The sequence below is a fragment of the Microtus pennsylvanicus genome, chromosome 6 (genome assembly GCF_037038515.1).
Source record: "Microtus pennsylvanicus isolate mMicPen1 chromosome 6, mMicPen1.hap1, whole genome shotgun sequence".
NCBI lineage: Eukaryota > Metazoa > Chordata > Mammalia > Rodentia > Cricetidae > Microtus > Microtus pennsylvanicus.
The window spans coordinates 100,754,880-100,766,610 of record NC_134584.1 but is presented as its reverse complement, the minus strand read 5'-3'; the positions used below and the strand labels follow the sequence as shown (position 1 = coordinate 100,766,610).

At 43.3% G+C, this 11,731-nt stretch overlaps 1 protein-coding gene across 7 annotated transcripts in view; it reads left to right on the top strand.

The window, feature by feature from the left end:
• The first annotated feature begins 5,248 nt into the window (after positions 1–5,248).
• Positions 5,249–11,731, top strand: part of Cdh8 (cadherin 8) — a 349,279-nt gene continuing 342,796 nt past the window's right edge. For 5 of the 7 annotated variants that reach the window (XM_075977045.1, XM_075977042.1, XM_075977044.1 and 2 more), the window contains exon 1: positions 5,738–6,227. The gene's annotated coding sequence lies outside the window, so the exon portion shown is untranslated. Of the gene's footprint in view, positions 5,485–5,737; positions 6,228–11,731 lie in introns of those variants that run through there. The other 2 variants (XM_075977043.1, XM_075977040.1) reach the window with 2 other exon arrangements.

The following is an 11,731-nucleotide window of genomic DNA, read 5'->3' as shown; positions in this document are numbered from 1 at the left end:
CACACAAATGAAGGAACAGCTACATTTTCTTTATGTGTATTTTTTATAGCCCTTATCATTCCAAATCTCTAAAGCAAATTCACTATTTTCAGTAGAAATTGTTTTAATACCATGTTTATGGAAACACAGAATCTTGATCACGTTTCTCTAAGGACTACTGAAGAGCATTTGAAACCCTGTTAGTAGATGAAAAGTGAGTCCAGTATATCAAATTGGGTCTGAGGAACTGAAATTGTTTTTATAAGCTTCAATTAAGCCTCATACAACCCCCCATGAGGTAAGAAAGAAATATCACGCACTTTTATGGAGACGCAGACTCAAAGCCCGTGGAGAGGTTAATCAATTTGCATCAAAGGCCTTATAGCTGGTCTGAAGTAGAAGTGGGAACAAAACCGAATTTCTTTCTGGGGAGCAACTTACCTTCTTTTATTTGCCCGATTACCACAGTGTGTGAAACTTTGGGAAGGAGCACAATGAACGCTCCAAAGAAAGCCCTGAGAAAGGATTACTGTTCGTGCTCCCCAGTGTAGTAAATGAGTGATCCATTTCCCACGCAAAAGCAGCAACACCTTTTTGTTGTTGTTGATGTTTTGCCAAGAACTTGTGTGGAAATGACCCTGCGGAGGAGAGGAAGAAGAGTGGAGCGGTTCAGGAATGAGGACAGCAATAGGTGGAATTCTTTTCCCCTCCTTCTTTTACTGCCTCCTTCTACATAGCAACCTGCGCAGACACTGCTCGCTAGAGGGCACTTGAAGTAGAAGAAAAAAAGCTTCGCTATCCATCTAACAGGACTGTGCCTGTGCAAGCAGAAGAGAAACGGACGAGCGGTAGCCAGTTTCCCACACGGCAGCACCTGTAATAAATGAGCAAAAACATCCTTAAACAGCAGTAGGCAGCTTTCACTGACGCAGGAATCCCACACACAGTCTTTTAAATGGCATTTCCTTTCAACTTTTCAGCATCTCTCAAATACAGGTACATGTGCTTTTCTTTCTAATAAATGGCTTGATAAACAACGAATCAGAACCAGAAACCCCATCGGATACATAAAAGGACAACTTCCCTTCTCATCCACATAACTGTGATCATATTTAAAGCTATCATAATATGTTAAAGGTAAGCACGTGCATTTAAATAAATTTTAATTATCTAAAAGAGAACTGGATCAACTAAATCTAAGTATATTTTATTGTTCAATAAAATATGTTATAATTGACAAGTTATCTATGAGAGGAGTGTTTCTTCTATTTTGCTTAAAAATTATATGACATATTTCTTCATTTTTAATTTTAGCCTCTTAGCTCCCAAGGTAAGCAAGAAGAGTCTGGGATTGTAATTTAGTTATTATTCTCACTTAGAATAATAAAGGAAAAAGAAAGAAAGATTAAAAAATTCTCAGTGTTTAGTCCACAAGACTGGGCTGGCTTATGTGATAGCTTTGTCCATTCCTTTTAAATCTATTTACTTTCTCCTCCCTCCCTCCCTCACTTGGGTTAAGAAGCTGAATTGGTGCTTATCTCCTTTCTAGCACCTGGGAAGATGGGAGATAATGCCATTCTGAAGACCTTCTCCAAAATGCTCTCCGCACAGATGTGGTTTTTCAGAAAGTGTTTATACCTCCATTTACAGAAAATATAATGACAAGCTTGAGATTAGCAATTATAGTCAATATTCAGAAATATAGCCCTAACTGCAGGGACAGCTAAAACCGATATTGGAGAATGTTCAACATCCATAGTTCTGAAATGCAACCTTAAAGAGGATTTTTACCTCACAAATTGGTAACCACCTCTAAAACAAAGTTAGTTATTAAAAAATCCTATAATCAATACATCTGAAGTAATCACAGGGTGATTAGGGGTACTTACATTTTTTCTATTTATTTCTATTACTTCTAATAATATTTTGTTGTAACCAAAATTCTTTAGTACAAAAAAGGATTAATATAACACTCACTCACTTTTTTCCCTTTCTCTCTCTCTCATTTTTACATTTATCATATGAAAAAGAAATTGCCTAAGGCAGTGGCTTTCAGTCTTAGGAAGCAATGGGATTCCCTGGAGCATTTGTGAAAACCCAGATTTCTGAACAGAACTAGATTCCAGGCCTCACATTTCCACTTCTGAAAATTTTCAGAACAGGCTGGGTCAGAAACCCTTCCAAGGACACCAGGTAGAGCAGGTCTGCCTTGAGGAAATACCCATAATTGCTCAGTTATTTAGTTTATTTATTTGGGGCATCATCAAATCTCTTAATGACTTTACTAAGCAGTTGGTTTAAAACAATCTCCTATAAGTTTTTATAGCTATCTTGTTTAACTAGATGTTTATTAACTTTTCTCAAGAGCTCTCTTGTTCTTAAGACTTCTTCAATATTGCGATTAAAATTTAAGATTGATGGCTGGACAGATGGCTCAGTGACCAACAGCACTTCCTGCCCTTTTAGGGGATCATAGCTCTGTTTTCACTACCAGTGAGGTAGCTCAGAGCCACCTGTGACAGTTCTAGGAGGTCTGTTGCCCTCTCCTGGTGTCTGCAGGCATCTTCACACAGAGATAGATCCACATAAAATCAAATAACTATAAATCAACAAATCTTAAAAGAAGTTTAATATTCTTTTCTTGATTATTGACCCTTCCCCTACTTTTGTCCCCACTAGGGATTGAATCTTACATAGAGGTGTATGCACAGTGGGCAACCAATCTCCACTGTGATGTAAGACAGTTTCCAAAGTGGCCTACTTTTGTGCCTAAGGTCATAGTCACTACATACCCTTTACCCTGCCAGGACCACAGCTGGGCACAGTTTCAGAAGACTCCATGACTCACACATTTGTTCGGGCTGCTTCAGAGTACAAATGATAACAATTGCTATTGTGATTGATAACATTATAGGTAGATGTCCCAGTGTAAAATCCCTTCATTCAAAGAATCTGCATTCCACAATTTTAAACCTGGTACATGCAGGGCAAAATCCCATGTGGTTGTCAGCTCATCTCAGACTAAAATAAGAAAAAAAACCCAGAAAAATCTTAGTCATTACACTATAGTAAATGTACATTTTTTAAAATTTTAGTTAAGTTTAATTGTTAAATGCTTGCTGAAAAGGGAAAAGGGAGAAGGTTGCATCTTATTCCAGCCAATAATAGTGGCACTCCCTTGCCATTCCCTGCTCCGAAGGGAGAAATTGGAGTTATAGCTGTCACACTTTTCTATGTCCCTGTTTCTTATAAGCATATGACCTGGTGGCTTTAATTAAACCTCTAAGTAACTGGGCAGTTTTTTTTTTATTGTTTCCATTAGTAAAAATTATAACAAAGGTTCAGTTCGGAGTGAACAAAAGAATTACCTCATGAAGCCTGTGTCCACCTCATCCCCCCCCCCCCTTCATCCCAATGACCTCATCTGCACATCTGGATGCCTCTGGAACTAGGTAGAGTCACCCTGCCTCACCCTGCTTTTTGTTCCCCTGACAAGTTTCTCTTTCTGCCCCTCCTCTCTGGGATTGTGCTCTGGTGATATTAGAGCTTTCCTCCCTATTCCTCCCCAGTGATGTTCCACCGCACAGCCATTTCTGTCTCCATTGGAAAATGGCTGGTGGAGCCCCACCCTCTCCTGCAGGAAGTCTATGACTCCAGAGAGGATGCTGAAAAGAAAACACTTTCTTGAGGGCTACAGTCTCATCACTGAGACTTTGCACTGTATCCTATTAAGTGTGGGTGGAATTGTTAAAGAGACAAATGCCTTGCCTTCCCGCATCCCTGATTATTTTAGAAATATCCTGATAGGGCCTTGAACATTATCTTAATCCTCTTTCACACTTCTTAATCACCCAGGCCTCCCTTAAGACACTGTCAGGAAATTCCTTGAAGAGTTTTAAGTGGTGATTAGAGACGTGGTGAGGGTCACCTTAAACTCCAGGGGACCAAGAGTCAGTGGAGATAACATACTGGGATATTGTAAGAGTAAATAGGATGCAGTCAGTCAATACAAACTTACAACCAAACTCAGGTGACACTGGCTTCTGAGTCCCTTCAGTTTGTCAGCTCAGTTTTCTTTTTTAAGAAAATGAGATCAGAGGATAGCCTCTCTCTAGCAATCTTTTCTTTTGAGATGACTTTGTTTCTTGTGACAATCCCCAGCCTTCAGGAACATCTGACCTTTCCTTTACTTCTAAGAGATGTAAGAAAGTACCCCAAGGAAAGGTTCAGACCATTTGTTCAAAGTGAAAATGAATGTCTGAAAATTAAGCACAACCTAAGATGTGATCTATTTCTTTGTCCACTTGGGACTGTCTGGTCTAACAGCAGTTATAATTTGATTGAGGTTTGACTGCTCTTCTTTTCCAAGACAGAATTAGCCAATTCCAGAATACCTCATGAGCAGACACAGCCTTAAAGAGAACACACAGCTACTTAGCGACTGCTTGAGGGAAAAACACCCCTTGGTTCCCCGGCCCAAATAATTCAACCAATTTCCTTCCTAGGATAATTAGAGTATGAAGCAGAGAGATATCAAACAGATAGTCAATATCCTCAATATTTTACGGTGGGAGGTTAGATGCAGTATCAGAAAAGTCAAATTTGCATAAGTATTATAAGCATATTGTGCCGATTTTCCCATTCTGTTCACTGCCTCTCATTAATTCGAGTCAGACGGTACAGGCTCTACACCCCGAGCGTCTGCTCCTCTGTACCCCTTCTGCTGCAGCTCTGTCCCCAGATGGTCAAAATCCACCCACAGGGCTCACATCTAGTCTAGTGAGTCAGAAATGGAATCAACCCTGGTCTTCTAGGGAGGAGAGTTTTGACAAAAGGTAAGGGGCATTTAATTTGTCTTGCATTTCACTGTGATTAATGACGATCAGAGATCAGAGCTGCTGAATATTATTCCCACGTGTTCGCTTTGGGGATCACAAGGAAAGAGAACCGGGTCTGCGTATTCATGGACCCCCTTCTTGTACCTGGGTGCCCATTTCTTAACATCTGAATGCTGAGAGGAGTTTATCAGAGGACTGGAGAAGCCAAGAATAGAGTCTCGGCAGAGAGAGGAGCTAGAAGGGCAGTGCTCCCCACTCCTCCACTCTGGGAGGGGAGGGAGTTCAGTGCACATTGATAAGGCTTGCCTGACCCTCCCCTTCTGGCCACAGCAAGTTCTGCCCATTTTCTTCCCATTCACTTAACTGCCAGTCCCTCTTGACTGACTCTACTGTCCCTCCTCTCACCCTCTCCAAAAAAAGGAGAAACAACAGGGCATCAGGAATGCGCTCCACTCCAGGATCGCGACCCACCACCAAAAAAAAAAACGAGGAGCACATGAGTTGTATCAGGCAGTGATCTTGCAAATGGGCAATTCCTTATGCAAGACGTCTCCAGAATGAGGGAAAAGGTGAAGGGCCCACGAGCTGCCGCATCCTCTCCCCTCCACAGAAACCAGCTTTGGGTGTCTGAGACGCTTTTCAAGATAACGCTAGCCTCAGGGCTCAGGTGAGACCTAGAGAGAGAAAGCTAGCGGGTACCTCCTGTGCATCCTTTTTTCATCTGCCAGCAGTCTTTATCCAACAGCTTGGCCGCTCGGCGGGCTGCGCACACAGCGTGGAAGGGCTCATCTTCACCCGGTGACTCCCGCGGCGGAGGCGCGCGGGGCGTGCTCGCGAGCGACCAGCGAAAAGTTGTGCGCACTCTTGGTAGGAGGAAAGGGAGTGGAGACCAAGCGCGGGAGAGCGCAGGGGCAAGGCAGGGAGGGGGCGGGGTGGGGGACTGCTTACATGAATTTCCAAGTGGTAGACCTGCCTCGGAGCTCTGCCCAATGAGATCCGTCAGGGGAGGCACCCGGCTCACTTTTCCACATCACTTCACAGTTACATTTGGCAGGCAGGCGGGCTCGCACGCCGGAGCGCTCGGCCCAGAATTAGTGGATGGCTTTCGAATCTCCCGGCATCTTAGAAGCTCCTCCGCCGCCGCTTTGGGCATAGACCAGAGCGTCAACACACCAGCTGTACTTTTGGGCTGCGGACACCCTAGAGCCCAGCGCGCCCGCTTCGCGTCTCCGCACTAGGCTCCGCAGTTCCGAGCGGCATGAGCGCGATTCGGAAGCGACTACCCGGAGCTCGGAGATCCGTGGACACTTGCCGCCCTCGGGAGCAGACCCTCAGCTCTTCCAGCCGTTTATGAAACCCGAGGCTTGAGTTTTTGTTTTTTGTTTTTCCGCAGCCCGGAGCCCGACCTGAGTAAGTACTATACCCTAGCCACGTACGCCTCCGGGCGGGGAAGAGCCGGGGGGATTCTTTCCTTTAGGAATTCCCACGCTCACCCGGACATCTTACGCACCTGGTGGATGAGGGATTCTAGCACTGGTACCCTCCGAGCTGCGTCTCTTTTCGCGGCATCGGTAGCTGATGGGGATGCCTTCTGTCTAAGGGGTTTTACAAACTGCTCGCAGAGCAGATATGGAGGAGTCTGGAGCCCCAGGCTACCCCGCTCCAGTTTCCCTGCCACCCTCTTATTCTCGCGGTCGCCTGGCGATTTCGCCTTGGAGACGCAGGCAGGCGCTGCTGCAGCCGGTGCGCCTTCACTGCGGGGTCGGTGCGGTGAAAGGGAAATACTAGCCGCCTCCACAGAGGAGGCTGCAGAGCCTGAAGGGGAAGCAGGCTGAGGGGCCAGAGAAGCTGACTCCTGGCTTTCTGCATGCCCCACCTCTTAGCCATGGGAGGGCAACCCCATCGGTTGGGCCAAGGGCTACTGTTTTCCTGCGAAAGCCCCCAGAGCCAGGATTTTCCACAAGTGTCTGTTTCAGCCTGGGGGGCGCGGTGCCAGCTGCAAACTTGCGGAGCTCCAGGGCCACCTAGCCACTATGCAGTCACCAAGACGCTGCTCTGCAACAGTGGAAGAACCCCAGGCAGTCTGTTCAGTGCCTATGAGCCTGCACCATAGGCCCCCAAAGCACCGGATGACTTCTCCCTCTCCCAGAGCCCTGGTACAGAAAGATATAAGGTGATCTTTATGCTCAACACCGGCCAACCCGGGGGATCCAGCCGCTCCCCTTCCCAACAAGCGGCGAATGGGGGACTCCTGGCTACTTTCTGCCAGCATGGTAACATGTTCATAACGGACCTCCCCGGGTTTCCCAAGGCTCTAACCAAGCCTAGTAAACCGTGTAAACGTTCGGCCACCAATGCTGATACCAACAGGTATCCAGCAATTCCTCCTTCTTTTTTCCTCCCCAAGACCAAAGTCTCCCCTCGTCCAATCTTGTAAAAATCTCAAAGTTTTGAGCTGGTGGTCCCTTGCCCCAAGGCATACAGCCTGAGACCCATCAATGACTAGCCTGTTAGCCTCTGAGCAGAGATGGCAGCTGTTAGCTTGGATTGCTAAACGGTAAGAAATCAAACAACATTAATTGTTTATTGTTGCAAACGCACAACATTAGTCCGTAATGGAAAATCAGACTGGCAGCTGCTCACTTCAGCTCCAATTAAAGGGCAGAGCTTATAACCAAGCAACCGGGAGGGAAAAGGAGCCCTTTCAACTTTGCCCTGGTTTCTGAGGGTTGCAGGCAGTTTCCTCCTTAGGGGGCACGATCCCAACAATCGCTTTGCTCACCAAAGCTGCTAACCAGATCAGTAGCTATTTTCTGTTAACACTCTTCTCAGGGTTTGTGGGAATGAGCGGATGTCTCAGATAGTATGCAAGAATGCAAGAACGGTGGCCTCTTGCATCAGGGATTATCGCCAAGCAGATAGAGAAACTGGGGTTGGCTGGGACCATTTTGACATTCCCCTCCTCTTTGTAACAGTCTGACAGCCATCTGGATGCTTAAAAGCTCGATCTAAGCTGTCACCTCTGCCTTCATTATATGAGCATTTCAACTGGAAAACTATATGTGAGAAAGAGATATTTATGTAAGATTTGAAAGTGGGATTTTCCATCCATTCAGTCTCGCGGCTGTACTTCACTGCATGCAAAATGAACCCTGCCGTTCCTGCTAAACACCACTGAAATTTCTCCCTGGCTACTGCCTTTCATCAGTCTGTGTCTGGTTTTGCAGAGATTTGTCTGTAATATGTTTGTGAATGTGTATGTGTGGGTATGTGTGCTGGGGTGGGGATGTTTCTTCTTCTGGAGAGACTAGTATCTTTGAAGGTTGCTTTGTGAGGGTTACGTTTTTCCCTCATCAAAGACTGCTCTTCATAATAGCGATGTGCACATAGCTTTACTACTTACTTCCCTCTATGGTTGAAATTCTAGGACTAGTCCTCTTATTAAGCAATGAAAGGGACAACAGTTTTCTCTAAGTCAGCTTTAGCAGATTGAAAACTCCTTGTCACATCGTCAATTTTTGGCTGCAAGGGTTGCATGAAATTTTAAATCATCATATATATGCATATAAATGTATATATATACATATATTTAATCTTTCTTTTCTTTCTCTGGCCTTGGAAGAGGGTGAGGAGTTGAGGAAAATCCCTTCTGAAAATAGAGGATGCTTTCTGCCACCTCCAGGATGGCTTCATTCAGGACTGCTCCATTCTTCTCATTTTGCCCTGAAGACTGTGGCATGAGAGTGAAGTCTAGTGTTCACCATCACAAATGGGTGGGGGCACTTGCTAAGGATTTCTGAGACCTGTGCTATATTTCTGTGCATCAAACTTTTAAAATGCCCCAATATTTAAAAATCCCTAATTCTTATTGCTATTAAAAAACCTTATTAATTTTGTTTTATCATGTATGGTCTCTGGAAGCCCTCCAGCTCACCAATGGGTATGTATTTGCACTCCAAACTGGTAGCACTTCTTGAATGAACTTCTTGTGTTCACGGAGCATCTTTTAAGGTCTTGATGCAGTTTGAATCTGGATAAAGGGCAGACCATTTTAGAGGAGCCCTCGCTGTACCTGCTGCGTGCGTATCAACTGTGGGAAAGGAAAGCTGCCTGTACTGTGACCTCAAGTGCTTTCTAGCAAAGCAATTTAAATATCATTCCTCGGCAGCATCTTCATGTAACATTGAGCATCACATACACGGGCGATGCCAGACCATGTATCATCAACTGTGTCAAAACTCCAAAGAGAAGGAAGCACTTTTAGAATGTTCAGCAAGACGAGAGACTCCTTGAGAAAGTTTTTGTAAAAACTAGTCTATTAATGCGCTCATCTCATAATAGTCCTAGGAAAATAGGTAGATGTTTAAGGTCTGTAGCTTCTTGTTAGCCTGCAGGATCAGGCAGTTGGAAGAAATCAAATAAACTCCAATGAAGGAGAAGGCAATAGTTCTGTTCAAGAAGCTGTAACTTCGGACTCTGTTTTCCAAGTTTCTTTCATTGTCAGAGAAGGAGAACGAATGCACATTTGTCAGAAGGTAGAGTCCACACTTCAGTAACTGCTCAGAAAAGTTTGTTAAAAGAAATAAATTAATCCCCCCCCCAACAAAGTATTCTGCTCAAAGATGGGTTTGTCATGGCTTTTTCAACAACCCAGTTTGAGGACCATTTCTATGCAAAGCCATGAGCAATGTGAAGCTGGCCTTCAGTTTTTAATTCTTACCAGTCTGCTGGCCAATCAGTGAGGTTTTGTGCTTGACGAGTGAAGAGACAAGCACAATCACGGCAACCTTGTTTATTGTAGGCACAGCTAAAAATCCCTAGATTCAAAATACTGAGCCAGAGGTGCTGCTAGTATTTCCATTTATGTTTGTTGCAAAGTTATTCAGAGAAGTAAAGAAAGTGATTAGAGCTTTCTTTTTGCATTTCTTGTTCAGGACTGGTGACATTCATGGGTGAAATAGGACCACCTTTGCTCATTATTCCAAGAAACATCTTGTTATTTCAGAGTATTATATGTCTACTGCAGGCTGCTGTCAGTCACAAACTAGGGTACATATTTACCGTCCTCTCCTGCGTTATCCACAAACATACAACTCCATATACAACTCACGGCCAGATAACTTAAATCAAAAACATGCCTAGACCATTAACTGAGGTACCGGTTTAAGTAGAGGAACTTACTCATGTCTCCCTTGTCATTTTATCTGCCGTTAAGTTTTGTAACTGGAGCCTCTGGGTTTTAAGATTTGTACCATGATCTGTCTTCTTGGCAATATTGTGGACATGGATGATACCGTGGGGATTTCCCCTGGAATCTTGTGGGGAGTTATGCACTGGAATGTTTCTTTGCTTTCGATAGGCAAAGGCCATCATCTGGTCGAGCAAGGCTTCATTATCCCCGGGAACGATGGTACCCTTTCCTTGCCTTCGCCTGGGAAGTTGAGCTTCACAGTTTGTTTGTGCTGAACTGTTCCTATCTCTGGAACCCACTTCAGATGTAACCATGGGCAGAAAATTAGCTGAGCCTGGTAACTTCCAAAGGTCAGGGAAGAAATGAGTTCAAGGGATGCCATTTACCTTCGCCTCCCATATGTTGCTGCTGACCGCATCTCTGTTGCCACTTCACAAAGCAACACTGGTACCAATACAGTTACCTTTTCTATCATGTCCCAAGCTTTTATTTCTTGAGTTTTAAATGTCATGTACTACTGCCTATCACAAATATCACTCACCTTCTTGCCTGTAAATGTCTTTCTTTTTTAACAAAACCTTCCTTTTTGTGGGTAGAAATGTATAGATGTGGTTTTCTAGATCTTTTAAAGAAAGTATCATGAAAAAAAAAAAAACACTTGTATTTACAACCTTCAAACACTTTGCTTGTCCGTCGCCACTGCTAAAGATAATTTTGAATGCTGAGGATGGTTGGTCCAGAGCCAAGTGCAGAGTTAGTGCCCGGTAAAAATTTACTTAATGCATTAAGAAATTAGCAAAGACCCTGCCCCCTACCTTTTCTGAGCATTTTCATTAAGAGATGGAGGGCAGTCATATGCAATGTCCAATACAAGGACATAGCTACTACAATTATTTCTCAAGAAATTTCCTAAGTCCTCCTTAGTTTATTTTGAGACACAACTTTTTCATTTAAAAAAATCAGTTTTATTTATCTTCCACATATCAGTTTTTTAAATCTATTCAAAATAATTTTAAATGGTTAGGAATATAAAGTATGATATAGTTCAGTGTACTATAACTGAAAATCCATCCAAAATTAAGTTTACATCTCTGGATATAAACTGCATAGCACACATAGTTATATGTTTTAGAGAAAATGTTCTAATTGTCCAACTACTGTGTGAACAAGACAAGGTCTGCATTTTGAATACCTCTGAGGGAGCATAAAATTATATCAGAGGAGGAATCTGCTTCTCTTTGTCTGTGATTCTATCCTGCATTTTCATTCATATTCATTATTTTCTCTCTCCCCCCTCGCTATTACCTTCCCCTCTCAGATTTCATTACTTTAATACATTTTAAAACAGAATATTCAATGTGTGAATGTCCACTCTAATATTATATAAATTATATAGTCTTAACATCTGAGAAAACAATTTTACAATCCCCAATTTTGATTTAAACCCGTATGTCCTTGCATACATGCACAAGGGAAAGATATACCGTGAGTGACGTCTTCTGAGGAAATAGTTATTTTCATTTGAGGTTTATAAAAAATGCTTAGCAAATGGAATATATTTAAGTGAAACACTGAATTGAATATCTTTGAACATTTGTCAAATAGCTTTGGTAAAAAGGGTTAGGTACATTTGCATCCTATTAACATTTAGAATAATGCTTACCATACCTTCTTTCTAGGGAGAATAAGGCACACAGGAAGACTCTTTGATTCCTCGTGTAAC